Raw genomic sequence first — 21,971 nt, 5'->3', positions numbered from 1 at the left:
ACAGAGTGCAGTGGAGGCTGGGTCATTGAATGTCTTCAAGACTGAGTTTGACAGAATTTTAACTGCAAGGAAGTCAAGGTTTATGGGGGTCAGGCAAGAAAGTGGGGTTGAGGCCATGATCAGGTCAGCCATGATCCTATTGAATGGTGCAGCAGGCTCGAGGGGCCAAATGGCCTACTCCTGCTAATATGTCTTCTGTTCTTATTTTTTATTGCAGCTTGGTTGAAACAGACACAAAAGAGTGGAGTTCTAGAGGAGAGGTGAGAGTGATTGCCCTTGAGTGAGTGTGGCATCAAGGATCCCTAGCAAAATTGAAGTCAATGGGAATCAGGGGGAAAACTCTCCACTTGGTGGAGTCATACCTCGCACAAAATAAGATGGTTGTGGTTAGTGGAGACCAATCATCTCAGCCCAGGACATTGCCTCAGGACTTTCTCAGGGTAGTGTCCTCGGCCCAAACATCCTCAGCTGTTTCATTGATCACTTTCCCTTCAACATAAGTCAGAAGTGGGAATGTTCGCTGATGACTCACAACTCCTCAGATACTGAAGCCGTCTGTGCCCACAAGCAGCGAGACCTGTACAAACTTCAGGCTTGAGCTGATAAGTGACAAGCAACCTTCTGGCCACACAAGTGCTAAGCAGTGAACATCTCCATTGAGAGAGAATCAAACCATCTACCTTTTGATATTCAGCAGCATAATCATCACTGATTCCCCCACCATCCACATCCTGGGGGTTACCATTGACCAGAAACTAAACTGGACCAGTCACATCTATGCTGCAGCTATAAGTGCAGGTCAGAGATTAGGAATTCTGCAGCAAGTATCTCGCCTCTTGCCACCTCAAATCCTGTCCACCATGTACAAGGCACAAGTCAGGAGTGGGATGGAATCCATCCCACTCAACAACACTGAAGAAGCTCAACACCATCCAGGAGAAAGCAGCCCACTTGATTGGCACCTAACCCACCATCTTAAACATTCACTTCCTCCACCACCAGTACACAGTGGCTGCAGTGTGTACCATCTCCATATGCACTGCAGTATCTCGCCAAGTATCCTTCAACAGCACCTTCCAAACCCGTGACCACTACCACCTCGAAGGACAAGGGCAGCAGATGCTTGGGAACTCACGACCTGCAGGTTCCCCTCCAAGTCACTCACCATCCTGACATGGAACTATATCGCCACTTCTTCACTGTTGTTGGGTCACAATCCTGGAACTCCCTCCCCAGTAGCACTTTGGGTGTTCCTGCACCATATGGACTGCATCAGTTCAAGAAGGCAGCTGACCACCACATTCTCAAGGGCAATTAGGGATGGGTAATAAATGCCAGCCTTATCAGCGATACTCGCGCCCATTAATGAATAAAAAACAAATCACTCTCCACAGATTCCCAACAATCTGGGCTTGGACATTTACTTCAGGAGCACAGAGCTTTATATAACTGCAACATGAGTTCCAATCTTCATATTCCGTTCACTGTTCACATTATTTTTCTGCCAGTCCACTAGCTTTTAGTGATTCAGTACTCGGGTCTCTGCGCCTCCGCAGTTTCTATCATCTCACCACTGAACAAAAAACACTCTGATCAATCTTTCGTCGGTACCAGATGACCCCTCATTTTAAACTCCATCTGCCAAAGCATTGCTCACTCACTTAATCTATCAAGAAGATTTGAAAATACATTTCTTGCCAAAGGATAATGTTCTGCTTCTGCTCCCTCGCCATTTGCTTTTCCCGTTAGTCTTTCACTTGGTGTAAATCCAGAGAAAGTAAAGATGGAAAGAAGGAAGGAGGGGAGGGAAAATCCTGCTCCGTTTCGTGATCCCTATTTGATCTTCATTCCAGTCCAATTTGGGTGAAGAATTCCAATTGTCTATCTCAATTTTAATAAAGTATAAACAATTAGATTAGATTAGATTCGAGATACAGCACTGAAACAGGCCCTTCGGCCCACCGAGTCTGTGCCGACCATCAACCACCCATTTATACTAATCCTACACTAATCCCATATTCCTACCAAACATCCCCACCTGTCCCTATATTTCCCTACCACCTACCTATACTGGTGACAATTTATAATGGCCAATTTACCTATCAACCTGCAAGTCTTTTGGCTTGTGGGAGGAAACCGGAGCACCCGGAGAAAACCCACGCAGACACAGGGAGAACTTGCAAACTCCACCGTCAAGATACTGACAAGAACAGGTTTCCAGTCCGACATTGCATTGAAGCGGCAAACAAGAATGCAACAGGCAGTTGATAAACGAACGACAAGGATGGGATTCGAACCAACACGTGCACAACATAGAAGATCAGTCGCCCATCGCCATAACTTCTCAGCCACCTCTTCACCTGGCAAGTAGCAGAAGCACAACCGTCACCTTCACACAAATCCTGATGGAAATGTAGCTTCTGGAAGTAAATGAAATTTCCATCACATCAGGTCATGGCCTGTTGGGAATGGAGCGGTGTGAAACATTTCCAGACCATGTCCAACACGTTTCTACTCAGTGTGAAAACCCACCACGGAAAGACTGGAACATACAATCATTTGATCACAGCATGATTAACATCACTCAGACACCTGAACCATTCGGTCACTGACGAAGTCATCATAACTTCGAATTTCTCATGAAATGACAACTCAGAAAACTGACTGGAAGAATTGCTTCAACTCCACGTGATCAGTGAGGCACAGCCTCAGCCGACTTGTCAGGTGGTGTAAACAGATATCACTGCTTCTGATCTTCACCAGAACAGAGAGTGAGATTTAACATTGATCATCAAACAGACTGTGAGAGAATACAACAGAATAAAACACATGGAGAGACACTGTGGAATAATAAATAGATTTGATTGGAATGTTAAATTTTAATTGGAATGGATAAAACACCAGAAACGGCAGATTAAATTGGGATTCTCATCATTATATTGATATGGGACAGAAAAGATAAACTGATGGAAAGAAGGGAAGAAGGAAGAATGGAACTGTACAGTTTTAACAGTTTTTTCACTCGTCCATCAAAGCTGGATAAATAAAAGTTGCAAAAGTTGCAAATGCTGCCAAAACCTTGGATTGAAGGATGTCCCAACTGTTTAACTGACTCCTCACTGGGGGATTTCAATCAGTGAGCAATATTATTCTCTGCCTTTTTTTTGTTAAATGAACCCAGAACTGTAACTTGGAGTTAATATCTGTGTTCCGACTCCTGAATAATAAAATTGTGAGTTTCTTGATATTATCTGGACACATTTCCTGCTGAAAGAACTAAGAACTCTTTTCTAATTTGCACAATACTATATGCACACTCATCACGCCTCCTCAGCTAGCATCCTTGGTGCTGCTCTCTCTTCTCCCAAACCTCATCGCCTGTGACTGTTACATCATTACTCTGACATTGGGAGAGGTTGATCCCACTTTCTTCAGCGTTAATCCTTTACATCCTTAGACTGCACTGTGAATCAATAAAAAATGGTTAGAGGGAACCTCCTTCATTTATCGAAACACCAAACAGCTGCCAGTTGTCAACCAACTCAAACCCATCAGAGAGAGAGAGAGAGACTGTCAGAGAACTTCCTGCATCCAGTCCTGACCCTGTCGCGATCAGCAGTTGCTCACCCAGACCCCACTCTCATCAACACTGAACATTGTCACTGAGACCCTTCAAATAATGTTTATAAAAGGCAGAAAAATTCAAAGTTCATCGCAGCTGGATTGATTGAAACTAAGTTTAATATCTTCTCACCATTAGGTAACCACATGAGAAAGTCCTTCAATTGTTAGCATAAATTATAAGCTGTAAGAATGTTTGTCATTGGGTTGAATAATTTCTGTGTGAGGAATGTTCCAGCATCATAAACCAGGGGAACATGCTGACTGAGTTGTGTCTTCATCTCTTCTGGGCAGTCAGACAGTTCACCCTTCATTCTGCTCTGATTCACTTTCCCAAAGCGGATCGACAGATTCTCAAATCTGGAGATTGGGTTTTCTTATTTGGTTCCTTTTGATTTTTCTTGCTCCTGAATGATAATATATTCCAACCTTGGATCAACCTTTCCCTGTGTCTCAGTCTCGGTTAAAGGCGACACATAATGGCACCAACACTCTGAAACATACAACATGGTCACACTCTGCTTCAGTGAGATTAATGTTGAGGCGGTTTCACGTCAAATGCAATTGTGAACAAATTTCTCTCGTGGAAATTGTGGGTGATTTGAGTATTTGCACTGAATTTCTGTGCAAGGAGGGACAGTTTCAAACAGCCATTCCCAAATCACTTCTTTGACAAAGACAAAGACTGTGCTGTCTTCACGTGCAACTCAACTTCACAAACAAATTTGAACTCAAAGTTCAGGGGAAGACAGAGATGTGAATGATTGACAGAGTAATGTTTATATCATAACTTACCGTTTCTTCACTGCAGTGAGGCTTTGTTGGGGTTTGAAGTGAGGTTTTGCTGTTTATCAGACGGAGGCTTTAACCAACTAAGCGACAGGGCAAAATCTCAAACACATCCTTTCCTGGAGTTACAGGTTATTGCAGGACTATCTGTCTATGGGTTATTTTTGAATCCATAAGTTTGCAGATCTTTGTGAGTGAGAGACATGGAGATATGCCTCAAAGATTTCCCCGTAAATTATTCATATCTCCATCTTTTCCTGAACTTTGAACAAACACATTACTGTGGGAATCACACACATCTGGCCCTCACACTCGTCCGCTAAACATTGAAAGGTGACAGTGTTTATTGTGAGGGGCTCCATTTATTCAGACACATCTTGATCGGGACGTGTTTCACACATGTAACGTTTTTGTATATTATGTTTATGATGTAATATTGTAAATAAACATTTCCTTGCACTTGTCGCATTTGATGTCCATTTTCTCTGCTGATGCCCCCTGAATATATTGGAGAAAATGGTGTTGAGGATGAGATAAAAGTCTGTAAATATAGGCAGCAAACAGCAGCAGGGACTGCAGTGAACAAGAACAGCCAGCTCCTGGTGACCCACCTGCTCGGATGGTGGAGATTTTGGGTGGATTGTGTGAAGCCTGTGCTACAGACTGTCTCCTCAGTTGAATGAGATGCCCTAGGGTAAAGCATGGCTACCCGACCCGACTCCGACCAGAGCCGATGACATGTGTCGGGTTCGGGTCGGGTCTCTCTTCCGTGTCCGGCATTCGGGTTCGTGACGGGTCGGGCTGGAGGCCGACACAGTGCTGCCTTGCTCAGGGAGGGAACTTCAGCATGATTCCGCAGGAATAGCCAGCTTTCGGAATGGAGGATCACAACATTTGGACAAGGTATGTTTGATATAATTAACTTTATTATGGTAGTCAGGTCGGGTCGGGTCGGGTCGGGTGTGGGAAAAAAATCAAAGGACTCGGGCCCGGGTCAGGTTCAGGTTGGATGTGGTCAGGTCGGACCGGGTCGGGTTTCAATTTCATAAACGAGCAGGCCTTTTCCGCAGGGTCTTCGTGTGCATCAGATTCAAAGTGATTATTTGGGACAATATGGTTGCACCTAAGGGATACATCAGAAGGCTAGGAACTTATGAGAGGGCTCGAGAACCATTCAGTTCATATATTGAAAGAATGGACATGTTTTTCAGAGCTAATAACATTTTGGAACTTGAAGGTGAAAGTGAAGAGGTCGAGACTCAGAATAAGGCAATTCTTGAGGGCAAGAAAGTAATTTTGCGAATGTAAATTATCCTGGAAGTGTATGACATGCTAACAAATCTTCCTGCTCCCATCAAGGCAAATGATGTGAATTCAAAACAATCATCACCAAGTTGGAGGAACATTTTAACCCTAAGCCACTAGAGATCACGGCAAGCTAGAAATTTGGAAACAGAAAGCAGAAAAGTAGTGAAATAGTTGGTGAGTACATTGTGGCACTGAAGAATTTATCACTACATTGCAACTTTGGCACATTCTTAGACCGTACATTACGAGACAGATTTGTGCTTATATTGGTGGATGAGAAAAGATACTAAACACGCAAAATCCTACATTTCAGCTGGCGTGTAAGATTGCTCTTTCCATGGAGATAGCATCAGAGAATGCTGGGGAATTTCGTCTCATGCCAGTGACAGTAACACACTTCAGGAGAAGATAAAAAAAAACTGTCAAAATGGGCTTTCACATGGCAGATAAAATTTTCCACAGAGAAGTGTAAAGTGATAAAGTTTGGGAGGAAGAATGAGACAATGTGCACCAATCTTAGAAGGTTTGAAAATGTTGCGAAAAGCAAACAGGACACTTGGCTTTTTTCATAGAGGCATCGAGTAAAAGCAAATAAGTTCTACTAAACCTTTATAAAACACTGGGGCTGAATGGCCTACTCCTGCACCTCCACAGAAAGCTTCCACTCCAGGCTCGGACACCCTCTTCAGGATCACTCTCCATTCATCCTGCCACTCCACGCATGGATATCTCCCTCAGGATCAGATCACAGCTCCACAGTCCTGCCACATCCAGCGTGAATGGTGGTGGATAATTTAATAACTAACCAGATGATGAGGCTCCAAAAACACCCACATCCTCAATGATGGTGGAGCCGAGCACGTCAGTTCAAAAGGCAAAACTGAAGCATCTGCAACCATCTTCAGTCAGAAATATTAAGTGGTTTCGATCTGTGCTAATTTCAGCTCCTCATGGTCGCTGGTGCCTTGATTCTCTGGTGCTAATTTCAGAGTAAGTCATGCAGCTTGACAATTGGAGCCAAAGAAAAAGACACAGGAGAGGTTGAAAGTGCCAAAACCTGGGATTGAACCAAGAACTGCGATTTTTAGTGCAATGCAAATCCAGCTGATCTATTTCAGCCACACATTAAAACCAGCCTTCGCTCATTGCTTTGGAAGACAGTATTTACATTCAAGTGTTTGTCAAAATTTGCAGAACACAACATGAGTAATATTTCCAATTGTTTTCTCAGCACTGATGGAATGTGAAGCGGGAGACAGCCAGAAATCCCACTGATCCACACTGACCCAGAGCCGAGAGTGAAATGAGATAAAGTTCAATCTTTAGCAGCGAGACGCTGGAGAGACGTAAGAGTCCTGAATCAAGGAGAGACTTTCTGATATAGTAAAAGCAAAATACTGCATATGCTGGAAATCTGAAATAAAAACAAAGGTGCTGGAAATACTCAGCAGGTCTGACAGCATCTGTGGAGAGAGAAATAGAGATAAAGTTTCAAGTCTGTGACCTTTCATCAGAACTGCCAAAGGTTAGAAAAGAATTGGGTTTTAAACAAGTGAAGGAGAGGGGCCTGTGGGAGAGAACAAAGGGGAAGGTGTTTGATAGGGCAGAGGGCAGGAAAGATTAAATAACAATGTTGTCCTGGGGCAAAGGCAAAGAGTCCGTTAATGCTTGTGGTCAAAGACAAAGCATTTGTCCAGAGAGAGTGTTAATAGCAGAATAATGAGCAGCTCTGACTACATGAAAAACAGGCACATGGCTTTAAACACATGGTGTTTTGTGCTCCCCCTTTTGTGAATCCTTGTTCACAGCTTTCCAATTATAATGCAAAGAAATGAACACAAACAGGCTTTCTTTGGTTTAAAGAAGAAAAGGGAAACTTATTAAACTTGCTTAAACTTTAATACTGTTCATGCCTACAGATATACGATGTACCCATGCTAGCATGGACACGTGATATACAGATGCAGCGGGGACAGAAAAAATAAAAGATAAAGTGGAACAGTTTGAGGCAATATCTTGTTACTGTGCTTCGAGCTCACGGTATAGCACTTTTGTAGGTAATTCTTGCGTTTCGTAGGGCCCAGTATTCTACTTAAACCTTGTGCATGTTGGAGACTTTTCTCTCTTTGAGATTCACATGTTTTCACAAGGTTCAGTTCTGTGGGAAAGAGATGGAGGCAGGCAGGACAGGAGAGGGTCTGCCCCATCCGGGAGCACATGGTGTTCTGAGTTCAAATCTGTGGCAAGTTCAAAAAACCAACAGCCAATTAGTCATGTGACTAAAACTGGTCTGACCACTTCTGCTGTGCATTGGGGAAGCAAAACACTGCGTCCCTTTGTTTCAATACTGTTTGTTACTATGCAAATTTCTTTCCAGTCAGGCGCTTGCAATTTTAAGTTTTAATGTTCATGTGGCAAAAATCATGTGTGCCTCAGTCTTGGCAGGTGGCGTGGGGGGGTTTTCCTGACACCAGTCATGTTCTGAAGTTATTGAACTCAAGGTTCGGTCCACAAGGCTGTAGAGTGACGAATCGAAAGATCAGGTGCTGTTCCTCGAGCTTGCGTTGATATTCACTGGAACACTGGAGCAGGCCAAAGATAGAAATGTTGACATGAGAGCAGGGGGAAGTGTTGCAATGGCAAGCAACCAGAAGCTCAGGGTCATGCTTTCGGACTGAGTGGAGGTGTTCTACAAAGCGGTCAGCTAATCTGCGTTTGGTCTCCCCAATTTAGAGAAGACCGCATTGTGAACAGAAAATACAGTACACTAAATTGAAAGAAGTACAAGTAAATCGCTGCTTCACCTGAAAGGGGTGTTTGGGGCCTTGGATAGTGAGGAGAGAGGAGGTAAAAAGGAAGCTATTACACTTCCTGCGATTGAATGGGAAGGTGCTGTGGGAAGGGGACGAGGTATTGGGGATAATGGAGGAGTGGGCCAGAGTGTTGCGGAGGGAACGATCCTTTCAGAATGCTGACAGGGGAGGGGAAGATGCATTTGGTGGTGGCATCACGCTGGAGGTGGTGAAAATGGCGGAGGATAATCCTTTGGATGTGGAGGCAGGTGGGGTGGAAAGTAAGGACAAGGGGAAACCTGTGGCGTTTCAGGGAGGGATGGGAAGAGGGGAAGGCAGATGCGTGGGAAATGGACAAGACAAACTCCTTGAACTCTCTGCTGACGAAGTCTGAAAAAGGGAAGAACAACCACACAACATGGGTCTCAAATCGAAGACCCTGGGATTAAAAGTCTCATGCTCCACCAACTGAGCTAACAAGGCCTGATACAGTACTTCCACTCTGTCTGTTATTGGACGGATGCAGCTGTTGGCTCCACCCCAATGGCGGGCGTTTGTTCCACCAACCATGAAGCAGCTTCCTATCAATTCCCAAAATTATCATCTCCAACAAGAGAGAATCTAACTATCTCCCCTTGACATTCAATGGCATTGTCATTGCTGAATCCCTCACTATCAACATCCTGGGGTTTGCCAATGAACAGAAACTGAATTGGAACAGCCATATAAATACCATAGCTTCAAGAGCAGGTCAGAGGCTGGGAATTCTACTGTGAATCACTCACGTCCTGTCCACCATCTCCAATACACAAGTCAGGAGTGTGATGAAAGGCTCCTAACTTGCCTGGATGAGTGCAGCTCCAACAACACCAAAGAAGCTCAACACCATCCAGGACAAAGCAGCTCACTTGATCAGCACTCCATCCACCACGACCTCGACCACCTAGAAGGACATTGGATGAATGGCAACACTACCATCTGCAAGTTCCCCTCCAAGCTACACACCATCCTGTCTTGGAACTATATCATGATTCCTTCACTGTCACTGGATCAACATCCTGGAACTCCCTTCCTAACAGCACGTATTGCAATGGCTCAAAAAGGCGGCTCACCACCACCTTCCCAATGGAAATTAGGGATGGGCAATAAATGCTGGCTTTGCCAGCAATGCCCACATCCCATGAAAGAATAAAAAAGAGATTTACCCAAATGGCAGAGGGTGAGGGATTTCAGTAATGTGAAGAGATTGGAGAAGCTGGGGTTGTTCTCCTTGCAGCAGAGAAAGGTCAGAAGAGATTTGACGCATTTGTTCAAAATCATTTTAAATAAGGCAAAACTGTTTCCAGTGGTAAAAGGGTCAGTAAGTAGAGGACACAGATATCAGGTGATTGGCAGAAGAACCAGAGGTGACATGAAGAACCATTTTTTACACAGCAATGTGTTGTGATAAAGAAAGAAAAGACTTGCATTTATATAGCACCTTTCAAGACCACTGGACATATCAAAGCACTTTGTAAACAATGAAATACTTTTGAAGTGTAATCACTGTTGTAATGTCAGAAATGCAGCAGCTAATACCCAAAAACAGCAATTTGATAATGACCAACTGATCTGATTGAGGCGCAAATATTGATCATAACACCAGGGATAATTGGAATTAGAATTAGAATTAGAACAGTACAGCACAGTACAGGCCCTTCGGCCCTCGATGTTGCGCCGACCTGCGAAACCATCTGACCTACACTATTCCATTTTCATCCATATGTCCATCCAATGACCACTTAAATGCCCTTAAAGCTGGCGTGTCTACTACTGTTGCAGGCAGGGCGTTCCACGCCCCTACTACTCTCTGAGTAAAGAAACTACCTCTGACATCTGTCCTATATCTATCACCCCTCAACTTAAAGCTATGTCCCCGCGTGTTTGCCATCACCATCCGAGGAAAAAGACTCTCACTATCCACCCTATCTAACCCTCTGATTATCTTTTATGTCTCTATTAAGTCACCTCTCCTCCTCCTTTTCTCCAACGAAAACAACCTCAACTCCCTCAGCCTTTCCTCGTAAGACCTTCCCTCCATACCAGGCAACATCCTAGGAAATCTCCTCTGCACCCTTTCCATAGCTTCCACATCCTTCCTATAATGCGGTGACCAGAACTGCACGCAATACTCCAGGTGCGGTCTCACCAGAGTTTTGTACAGCTGCAGCATGACCTCGTGGCTCCGAAACTCTATCCCCCTACTAATAAAAGCTAACACACCATATGCCTTCTTAACAGCCCTATTAACCTGGGTAGCAACTTTCAGGGATTTATGCACCTGGACACCAAGATCTCTCTGTTCATCTACACTACCAAGAATCTTCCCATTAGCCCAGTACTCTGCATTCCTGTTACTCCTTCCAAAGTGAATCACCTCACACTTTTCCGCATTAAACTCCATTTGCCATCTCTCAGCCCAGCTCTGCAGCCTATCTATGTCGCTCTGTACCCTACAACATCCTTCGGCACTATCCACAACTCCACCGACCTTGGTGTCATCCGCAAATTTACTAACACACCCTTCTACACCCTCTTCCAGGTCATTTATAAAAATGACAAACAGCAGTGGCCCCAAAACAGATCATTGCGGTACACCACTCGTAACTAAACTCCAGGATGAACATTTGCCTTCAACCACCGCCCTCTGTCTTCTTTCAGCTAGCCAATTTCTGATCCAAAGCTCTAAATCACCTTCAACTCCATACTTCCGTATTTTCTGCAATAGCCTACCGTGGGGAACCTTATCAAACGCCTTACTGAAATCCATATACACCACATCCACTGCTTTACCCTCATCCACCTCTTTGGTCACCTTCTCGAAAAACTCAATAAGGTTTGTGAGGCACGACCTGCCCGTCACAAAACCGTGCTGACTATCGATAATGAACTTATTCTTTTCAAGATGATTATAAATCCTATGTCTTATAACCTTTTCCAACATTTTACCCACAACCGAAGTAAGGCTCACAGGTCTATAATTACCAGGGCTGTCTCTACTCCCCTTCTTGAACAAGGGGACAACATTTGCTATCCTCCAGTCTTCCGGCACTATTCCTGTCGACAATGACGACATAAAGATCAAGGACAAAGGCTCTGCAATCTCCTCCCTGGCTTCCCAGAGAATCCTAGGATAAATCCCATCTGGCCCAGGGACTTATCTATTTTCACACTTTCCAAAATTGCTAACACCTCCTCCTTGTGAACCTCAATCCCATCTAGCCTAGTAGCTTGAATCTCAGTATTCTCCTCGACAACATTTTCTTTCTCAACTGTAAATACTGACGCAAAATATTCATTTACCACTTCCCCGACCTCCTCTGATTCCACACACAACTTCCCATTGGCCCTAATCTAACTCTCGACATTCTTTTATTCCTGATATACCTATAGAAAGCCTTGGGGTTTTCCCTGATCCAATCCGCCAATGACTTCTCGTGTCCTCTCCTTGCTCTTCTTAGCTCTCCCTTTAGATCCTTCCTGGCTATCTTGTAACTCTCAAGCGCCCTAACTGAGCCTTCACGTCTCATCCTAACATCAGCCTTCTTCTTTCTCTTGACAAGCGCTTCAACTTCTTTCGTAAACCACGGCTCCCTTGCTCGACAACTTCCTCCCTGCCTGACAGGTACATACATATCAAGGACACACAGTAGCTGCTCCTTGAATAAGCTCCACATTTCGATTATTCCCATCCCCTGCAGTTTCCTTCCCCATCCTACGCATCCTAAATCTTGCCTAATCGCATCATAATTTCCTTTCCCCCAGCTGTAATTTTTACCCTGCGGTATATACCTGTCCCTGCCCATCGATAAGGTAAACCTAACCGAATTGTGATCACTATCACCAAAGTGCTCACCTACATCTAAATCTAACACCTAGCCGGGTTCATTACCCAGTACCAAATCCAATGTGGCATTGCCCCCGGTTGGCCTGTCTACATACTGTGTCTGCAAATCCTCCTGCACACACTGGACAAAAACTGACCCAACTAAAGTACTCGAACTATAGTATTTCCAGTCGATATTTGGAAAGTTAAAGTCCCCATAACAACTACCCTGTTACTCTCGCCCCTGTCGAGAATCACCTTCGCTATCCTTTCCTCTACATCTCTGGAACTATTTGGAGGTCTATAAAAGACTCCCAACAGGGTGACCTCACCTCTCCTGTTTCTAACCTAGGCCCATACTACCTCAGTGGACGAGTCCTCAAACGTCCTTTCTGTCGCTGTAATGCTCTCCTTGATTAACAATGCCGCATCCCCCCCCCCCTCTTTTACCATCTTCTCTGTTCTTACTGAAACATCTAAATCCCGGAACCTGCAACTTTTGCTCTTCACTTGTTTGAAATTGCAGCATGGGATCTTTTACATTCACCCAAACATGCAGACCAGGTCTTGGTTTAACATCACACCTGAAAGGCAGCACCTTCAACACCCTCAGTGCTGCACTGGAGTGTCAGCTGTGAAATCTGAACCCAGAGGCTTGTGATTTAGAGGTGTGTGTGACCAACTGAGCCACAGCTTTTACCTGAGTCTCAATCCTTCTACCAACAGTTTCTCTCTATCTGGTCTGTCACGACCCCTCATGATTGTGAACACCTCGATCAAATCTCCTCTCTGAGGAGAACAACCCCAGCTTCTCCAATCTATCCACATTACTGAAATCCTAACCACACGTTGCAGAAAGGAATATTTCCTCAAGTTCCTTCTGGTTTTGTGAGTCACCTTAAATTTATAACTTTCGTAATGGACCGTTCAGCAGTTAGAAACAGTTCTTCAGTATTTACTCCACCTCAAACCTTCAAGGAAGCTCTGTAAAGTAACTGAAAATCAAGTTGTCAGAAGTGGGATTTAAACACATGCCTCCAGTGAAAGCTGCAACCTGAACAGAGAAGCTGAAACCGCTCAGTCACCTCAACTGTTCAGACCTTTTTGACCTCATCATCACTTCTGTACTTTGAAAGTTCACTCAGTTCAGTAACTTGTTCAATGTTACTGGAATGCTCAGTGACTGGGATATTCACTCCCCCGGGTTTTCCTGAGCTTGTTCTCGGTGCATGGGGATGCTTGTCCTGGGCCGTGGAATCTTGCATGCCTGTAATGGACATTAACCCACTGATTGAATCTGTATTTACTGCTTTCTGCTGGTGCTTGGTCATTGCAGAGTGTGGGGCCGGAATGTTGCTGCTTGTCCCGGCCTCACTCACTCTGGGAAAGAGTAAATAATTGATGCATCTGTTTCTGTATATGAAATGTGACTTCGATCTGCTGTTATTAACCGAGGCAGCGCTGCAGGAGGATACGTGAATAATCTCTCACTAATCAACTGCAAACAGTCAGAATGTGTAACTTTGAGCAGCGCTTTCTGCACCGTCAGGGCTGGAAAGTTGAGGGAGGGAGATACAGTGTCAGTATCTGAGTGCATACAGCACTGCACAGAGAAAGAGCCAATATACCGGGGCTGAGACACAGTGCATCTTTTCACATTTAATCACAATAATATCCACAGTCAGGAATGGAAAAGGATGAAAAACCGAATAGCAAGAGCAAAAGTAAGAATACTAAGCAATGAGAGATTAGCTGATAAGCTTTTACTGTGTTACCTGGTCGTCTACTGTTTTATATTCAATGCTGTCTCCACTGTGGCCAGGGAATGGTTTCTTCTCAAGGGCTGAATATTAACAAAACTTCTTAGAATTAAAATCTTTTAAAATTAATTCCATGGAGCTAATGGGGAAAAGTCAAATAACTGCATCAATTATAGGCGAGTTGGTTGGTGATGACGTGGATGTGTCTGCAGTGTGCAGGACCAGACTGTTTCTATAGATTCACAATGAATGTTCCACCCTATGTTTGCAACAGTAAAACTGATAGTGGACAATGGCTATTCTGGTTGCAGCAACTTGAAGATTTAACTCATTAACACCCTGCTTTAGGGTAATTTAGAAAGCACAACATGCAGCTCTGTCAGTTAGTGTGCTTGTTTGTTCACCCACAATTTGTTGGTTTAAACACAAAAAAGGATGAGGCTTTATTAACTTAATCTCTTCTACATCTGCTGTATTAGTCTTGCTGTTGATTCTTCAAAGATAAGATTAATCAAGTCTTTCTTTGTGAAATCCATGCTGACTGTGCTTTATTATATTTTCATTTTCATATGTATTTTCTACTTTTGGGAATTATTGTCTTTTTTATTGATTTTATTTTTATTTATTGCCCATCCCTAATTCCCTGGAGAAAGTGGTGGTGAGCTGCCTTCTTGAACCACTGCAGTCGATGTGATGCTGTTCGGAAGGGAGTTCCAGGATTTTGACCCAGCAACAGCAAGGGAACAGTGATATGTTTCCAATTCAGGATGTTGTATTTATTAGAGGGGAACTTGCAGGTGGTGGTGTTCCCATGCATCTGTTGCCCTTGTCCTTCTCGGTAGTAGAAGTCACGGGTTTGGAAGGTGCTGTCTAAGGAGGCTTGCTGCCTTGCTGCAGTGCATCTTGTGGATGGTGCACACTGCTACCACAGTGCATCGGTGATGGAGAGAGTGAATATTGTGAATGAGGTGAAAATTAAGTGGGCTGCTTTGTCCCAGATGGCGTTGAGCTTCTGAAGTGTTGTTGGAGCTGCACCTCTCCAGGCAAGTGGAGAGCATTCCATCACACTCCTGACTTGTGCCTTGTAGATAGTGGACAGGCTTTGGGGAGTCAGGAGGTGAGTTACTCGCCGCAGGATTCCTAGTCTCTGACCTGCTCTTGTAGCCATGATATTTATATGGCTACTGCAGTTCATTTTCTGGTCAATGGTAACCCCCAGGATGTTGATAGTGGGAGATTCAGCAAACGTAATGCTGTTGAACGTCAAGGGGAGATGGTTAGATTCTCTCTTGTTTGAGATGGTCATTGCCTGGCACTTGTGTGACTCGAATGTGAAATATCCTTATTGTCGGGTATTGTATTGTACTGCACAGTGACTACACTTGGAAAGTCCTTCATTGGCTGGAAAAGGCTTTACAAAGTCCTGTGGTCGTGAAATGCATGTGTTGCTTTTTCCATTGTTATTATTGTCATTTTGATTAAAAGATAGGATTCGTGAGCACAAAGTTTAAATCAATGTTGATTCAAATAATGTAAAAGCATCTATATTTTTGCACTATACTTAATAATCACCATCTTCCTATCCTTACAGAGTACAATGTCTTTGACCCTGAAATTGATTCCACAATCTCAGTCCCGAAGACAATTTCAGCCCAGTTCTGATGTAAGATCACATATCTGAAACGTTAACTCTGTTTCTCTCTCCACAGATGCTGCCAGACCTGCTGGGTATTTCCAGCATTTTCTGTTTTTATTTCAGATTTCCAGTATCTGCAGTAATTTGCTCCTGTGTTACTTTGAAAGTTAAAACGGACCCACCTGTCTACAATTCACACTGGGGTCTCCCATGAAATGATTCTGTATAATGTTGATGTAAGGAATACAGACTCCGAGCACAGAGCTTCCTGTGGGGAATTGGGGATATGAAAACCAGCAGACTCTGCAGGAATTTCCACTGGGAGCACAAATTCACAAAATCTACCTATTATATATCGAGTCATTTTGATTGTCCTTCTTGAAAATTATTTTGAAACAATTTAAACATCAACCCACAGCTCCATGACTTGGTCAATTATGAGGTCATCCTCTGACAGGTCATGTGACAGCTGGAGCCACAAGACATCAGAACCAGATTTGTGACTGGATTAAAACCCGGAATGCAGTCACAATGGCTTTTCAAATAAAGCTGTTGCTGTTTGAAAACACAGCAGTTAAACTTTCTGCCTGACCATGAGGGGAGCGAGGGAGAAATTTACAAAACTCAATCCTTCAACAAAATAGTTCGTAAACCATTAATATCGAAATCATGTGAGGATTCATATGCAGGAGAAACAAGCAGAATACAGAAAGTACAGAGGAGAGCTGAAAAAGGAAATGAGATCAGCAAGAGAATGTATGAGAAAAAATTAGCAGGTCACATAACTGGGATCACTGAAGTCTTTTACTAACATATGGACAGTCAAAGAAAGGGTGGGTCAATTAGGAGATCCTGTGGAGGCAGAGGGTGTGACTGAGGTACTAATTAAGTTCATTTCATCTGTCATCACAAAACAAGCAGATTGTGCAAATGTCACAGTAAAGGAGGAGGTTGTGGAGAAATTGGACGGGATGAAAATAGATAAAGAGGAGATAATTACAAGGTTAGCAGTGCTCACAGTAGAAAAGTCACCCGGTCTGGATGGGCTGCATCCTGGGTTGCTGAGGGAAGTAAGGGTGGAAATAGTGGGGACTTAAGCCACAATCTTTCAATCCTCCTTTCTATGGGAATGATGCCAGAGGACTGGAGGATGTCGGGAAGCTTAGGTAGTTCGATCTCAGTTTAACTTGACCATTCTTATAATGTATCTGTTGTAATAACTAATAAGGTCAAGGAAGCCATTTTACAATTAACACATGACCGAAGGAGCCATTTTGTGTTCATTACTAACATTTATATCCTGTATAATTAATGAGTAGCTACCCATCATGAAACAGATGTTTGTAAAGGTAATGAACCTTGATTGAGTTATAAATAATGAATCAATAATCATTTTAGAGAGAATGGGTTTTCATTTAAAGTTAGTTCAATCTAATTACTGTGAGTTTCTGTGTCTGTGTGGGAAAGGGCAGTTTCAGCGAAACGTATTCAAACAATGGACCTTTCTAGGACACCTCATAAAACCCATGGTATGTTACATCGTGACCTTCAAGAGTCTCGATTTAATGAATAGGAAACTTGTTTCAGATCAGATTGGGAGATAGTGTGAAACCACTCCATTGTACTCATGTCTGAGATTCTGAGGACAGGTGACAGTTAGTGGAAGACATCATTCAGAACTTATTAAATGTACCTAGCAACAGCTTGGACCAAATATTATTTTACAAGGTGGTGTGATGGCAATCCAGGGGTTAAAAGTAGGGATTTTGTTAGGTTTCAGTGAGCAGGAACACCAGAATATCTCAGGGGTAAAGGCTCAGATCATCAACCAAGTTCTCCACCTGATGTGGGATCTAGGCTGGACAAAGAGGACCGTGACACTCTGAGACCAAGCTCGACCAGTCCACACACCTGCTGGAGCAGTAAAGTTATATTGTCCAAGTTTGTTAAAGATAATTTTGCTTTCAATTATTAAGCACTATTTTACTCTCAATAAAAGTTCTGGACTTACTAATCAAGTATCCTGTTGCTTTAATTGGTTAAAGTCATTCCCAAAGAGATTGTCCACAATAGACTTTCCAGAATTAAAAGATAAGTCTGCAAGGATTGCTAATTTTACAGCCCTGTTTAAAAAGAGAGATAAACCCAGCAACTGCGGAGCAGTTAGTCTAATGTCGGTGGTGGAGAAACTTTTAGAGACAAATATCCAGGCGAAAAATAACTGTCACTTGGTAGAACATGGCCTAATAAATGACAGCCAGTACAGAGTGGTTACCAGAAGATTGTGTCTGAAATAATTAATTCATTTCTTTGATGAAGTTTCAGAGAGAGTTGACCAGGGTGGTGAGGTTGATGGTGTGTGTCTGGACTTCAAAATTGTGTTTGAAAAAGTACCCTAAAATAGACTTGTTAACAAAATTCGAGCAGATGGGATTAAAGGGGCAGTGGCAGCGTAGATACAAAATTGGCTGAGGGACAGAAAGCATAAAGTAGGGTGAATGCTTGTTTTTCAGAATGGAGGGACGAATCCAGTAATGTCACTGTTGTTGCAGTATGTGCAGTGTCTGACCCTGAGCTGTCCTAGGGAGGGGGCTGTTTGTGATGTTCCTGTGGGGTGCATTATCATCAGGGTCTCTCTCTGAGCTGTCACAGGGATGGGGCAGTGTGTGATATCCTAGTGCATGTCATGCAGGCCCACTGGCGTGTGGTTCCATCCTGATGCCAAAAACAGAGCCCCAGCTATGGGCAAAAAGTCTCACTTCCCTGTGGATGTGTTGAGAGAGAAGAAGGCTGAGGGAGTAAACCTGGGCAGTAAATCCGGAGTGGAGTCCCTCAGGCAGTTACCTGTTACTTATCAGGTAGTTTTCCAGCAAATCCTACCGCAGAGCAATACCAAACTGTTACTGTTTTTCTCCTTTCCTTTGGACAATACTCGCAACGCTGAGAGGGTGTCCTGATGCTCAGTGTCTCCATACTATTTGTCCAGGCCTTTGCCCTGGAGAGGACAACACGGGAATAAACAGTTGCTGATTGTAAGCTCTCACTCAATTGGTGTAGAGTATGAGCACCAGGGGTAACTTCTGACAGAGGGAGAGATCATCATGTCTCATTGGATAGCTACCACCCACTCAGTTAACTGCTGTCCTGCCACGACCTACTTGCTTCAATGGGTACTTGGAGCTTAGAGAGATATCTCTCAACAGGCGGTTCGATAATCTATGCACCAGGCAAGACAAACTTAACAAAGAAGACACCAGTCCTTCGCATCGCAATCTGGAATGTGAGGACCATGTGTCCTGGCCTTACTGACAACCTTCTGCAGGTTGATGACACACACAAGACAGCTGTGATTGACAAGGAATTCACAAGGCTCAATGTGGACATTGCTGTGCTGCAAGAAACTAGACTCGTTCAAAGTGGATCCCTCAAAGAGAAACACTACACCTTCTTCTGGCAGGGGAAAGCCCAACAGGCAACTCGTGGGTTTCACAGTAAAAAAACACGCTACATGCGATGAGTGAACCACCCACAGTAGGCTCAGAGAGACTTCATGCTCTTCACTTCTCAACAAGCGCGGGCCCAGTTAATCTCATGTGCATCTAAGTCCCGACACTCACCTCCACCCCAGATGTCAAGGATCAATTCTATGAGACACTTGACGCTGCCATCAGTAGAATTCCCAGCACTGAGGGATTGTATCTTCCAGGAGATTTCAACGCAAGTGTGGGAACTGACTATAGCTTGGCCAACGAGCATAGGGCACCAGGGGATTGGCAAGATGATCCAAAATGGACAGAGGTTGCTGGATCTATGCTGTCACCATGGACTCTGTGTGACAAACAGCTACTTCCAGTTCAAGCTGCGCCACAAGGTGTCCTGGAGCCATCCAAAATCACACCACTGGCACCAGCTCGAACTTAACATCACCAGATGTACCACCCTCAGCAGTGTCCTCTTCACTCACAGCTATCACAGCGCTGTCTGTGACACTGACCACACCCTGGTGCATAGCAAGGTCAGGCTTCAGCCAAGGAAGCTTCACCCATCCAAGAAGAAAGGTCCTTCATGGATCAACACTTGCCGAACCACTGATCCAGAAAGGACCCAGGAGTTCCTCAACATCATTGATCAGGCTCTTTCAGAAATCACCCAAGGCCTCAGTGCGGTGTCAAAGTGGAATCATCTGCACGCCACCATCTATAACTCTGCACGGGAAAAGAGATGGGACGAATGCTGACTGGTTTGAGGCTTATTGGACTGAAATGGAGTCAGTTACTGTAACTAAGAAGAGAGCCCTCATGAACTACAAACCAGTCCCCAGCAAACAAACTCTAGACACTCTCAGAACTACCGGAAACAAGTCTCTGCGGACTGCTCGGCACTGCACCAAACAATACTGGTTAAAACACTGCAACAGTAATCAATCTGCCGCTGAATCTGGAGTATGCAAGAGGGACATATGAAGGAATTCAACACACCAAGGTTCCTTAGACAGCACCTTCCATACCCGCAACCTCTACCCACTAGAAGGACAAGGGCAGCAGATTCATGGGAACACCACCACCTGCAAGTTCCCCTCCAAGCCACACACTATCGTGACTTGGAACTATATCGCCTTTCCTTCACTGTCGCTGGGTCAAATCCTGCAACTCCCTTCCTAACAGCACTGTGGGTGTACCTACCTCACACAGACTGCAGCGGTTCAAGAAGGCAGCTCACCACCACCTTCTCATGGGAAATGAGGGATGGGCAATAAATGCTGGCTTAGCCAGTGATGATCACATCACATGAATGAATAAAAAAAAATTATGAAAGCAACGGGCCCAGCAGTAACTAAATCAGCACCTTTGAAGACAAAGAAAGGGACAATCATCACTGAACCTAACAAGCAGATGGAAAGGTGAGTGGAGCATTACCTTGAACTCGACATAACGGAGAACGTTATCATTGAAGTAGCTCTCAGCACCATTCCAGACTTCCCTGTCATGGAGGAGTTGGACAGTGAGTCCACTATAATAGAGCTCAACAACGCCATTGACCGTCTTGCCAGTGATAAAGCCCCGGGAAATGATGGTATTCCACCTGGAATCATCAAAAGTGGAAAAGCGGCACAGTTGTAGCATCTCCATGAACTTCTGTGTCTCTGTTGGAAGGAGAGATCTGCGCCTGAAAACATGCGTGATGCAAACATTGTCACCTTGCACAAAAATATAGGAATCACAGTGACTGCAGCAATTACCGAGGCATCTCCTTGCTTAGTATTGTGGGGAAGGTCTTTGCTCACATTGCTCTGACCAGATTGCAGACCCTGGCATCACACATCTATCCTGAGTCTCAGTGCAGCTTCAGAGCTGGTAGATCGACAGTCGACCACTCTACATTGTCTTTATAGACATCACCAAGGCCTTTGATCTTGTCAGCAGAGACGGACTCTTCAAGCTGTGATGGAACATAGGCTGCCCTCCTGAACTCTTTGGCATCATCTCTTCTTTCCACGAGAACATGCACAGTTCCATCCGTTCCCATGGAGCAACATCAGATGCTTTCAAGATCAGCAGTGGGGTAAAGCAGGGCTGTGTCCTGGTGACAACTCTCTTAGAAACAGAGGAACATAGGAGGAGGCCATTTAGCCCGTCGAGCCTGCTCTGCCTTTCAATTAGATCATGGCTGATCATCTGCCTCAACGCCCCTTTCCCATGCTATCCCCATATCCCTTGATGTCATGAGTATCAAGGTTTCTATCAATTTCTGTCTTGAACATGCTCAATGATTGAGCTGCCACATACCCCTGGGGGAGAGAATTCCAAAGATTCACCACCCTCTGAGTGAAGAAATTCCACCCTATCTCAGTTTTAAATGGCCTTTTCAATGAAACTTTAAGGAATACAAGCCCGGTTTCCTCATCCCAGGGATTAGTCTGGTGACCCTCCATTGCACTCCCTCCATGGCATGTATATCCTTCCGTAGATAAGGAAGCCAAAACTGGACACAATACTCCAGCGCAGTCTCACCAAGGCTCTATACAATTGCAGCAAGACATCTTTATTCCTGTACTCATGACCCCTCGTGTTAAGGCCAACATACCATTTGCCTTCCTAATTGATTGCTGCACCTGCATGCGAGCTTTTAGTGTCCCATGAACAAGGACACCCAGGTCCCTTTTGGACATCAACACTTCCCAAACTCTCACCATTTAAGAA

Source organism: Heterodontus francisci, chromosome 39 (assembly GCF_036365525.1).
Source record: "Heterodontus francisci isolate sHetFra1 chromosome 39, sHetFra1.hap1, whole genome shotgun sequence".
Taxonomy (NCBI): domain Eukaryota; kingdom Metazoa; phylum Chordata; class Chondrichthyes; order Heterodontiformes; family Heterodontidae; genus Heterodontus; species Heterodontus francisci.
This window is presented reverse-complemented; position numbering follows the sequence as displayed.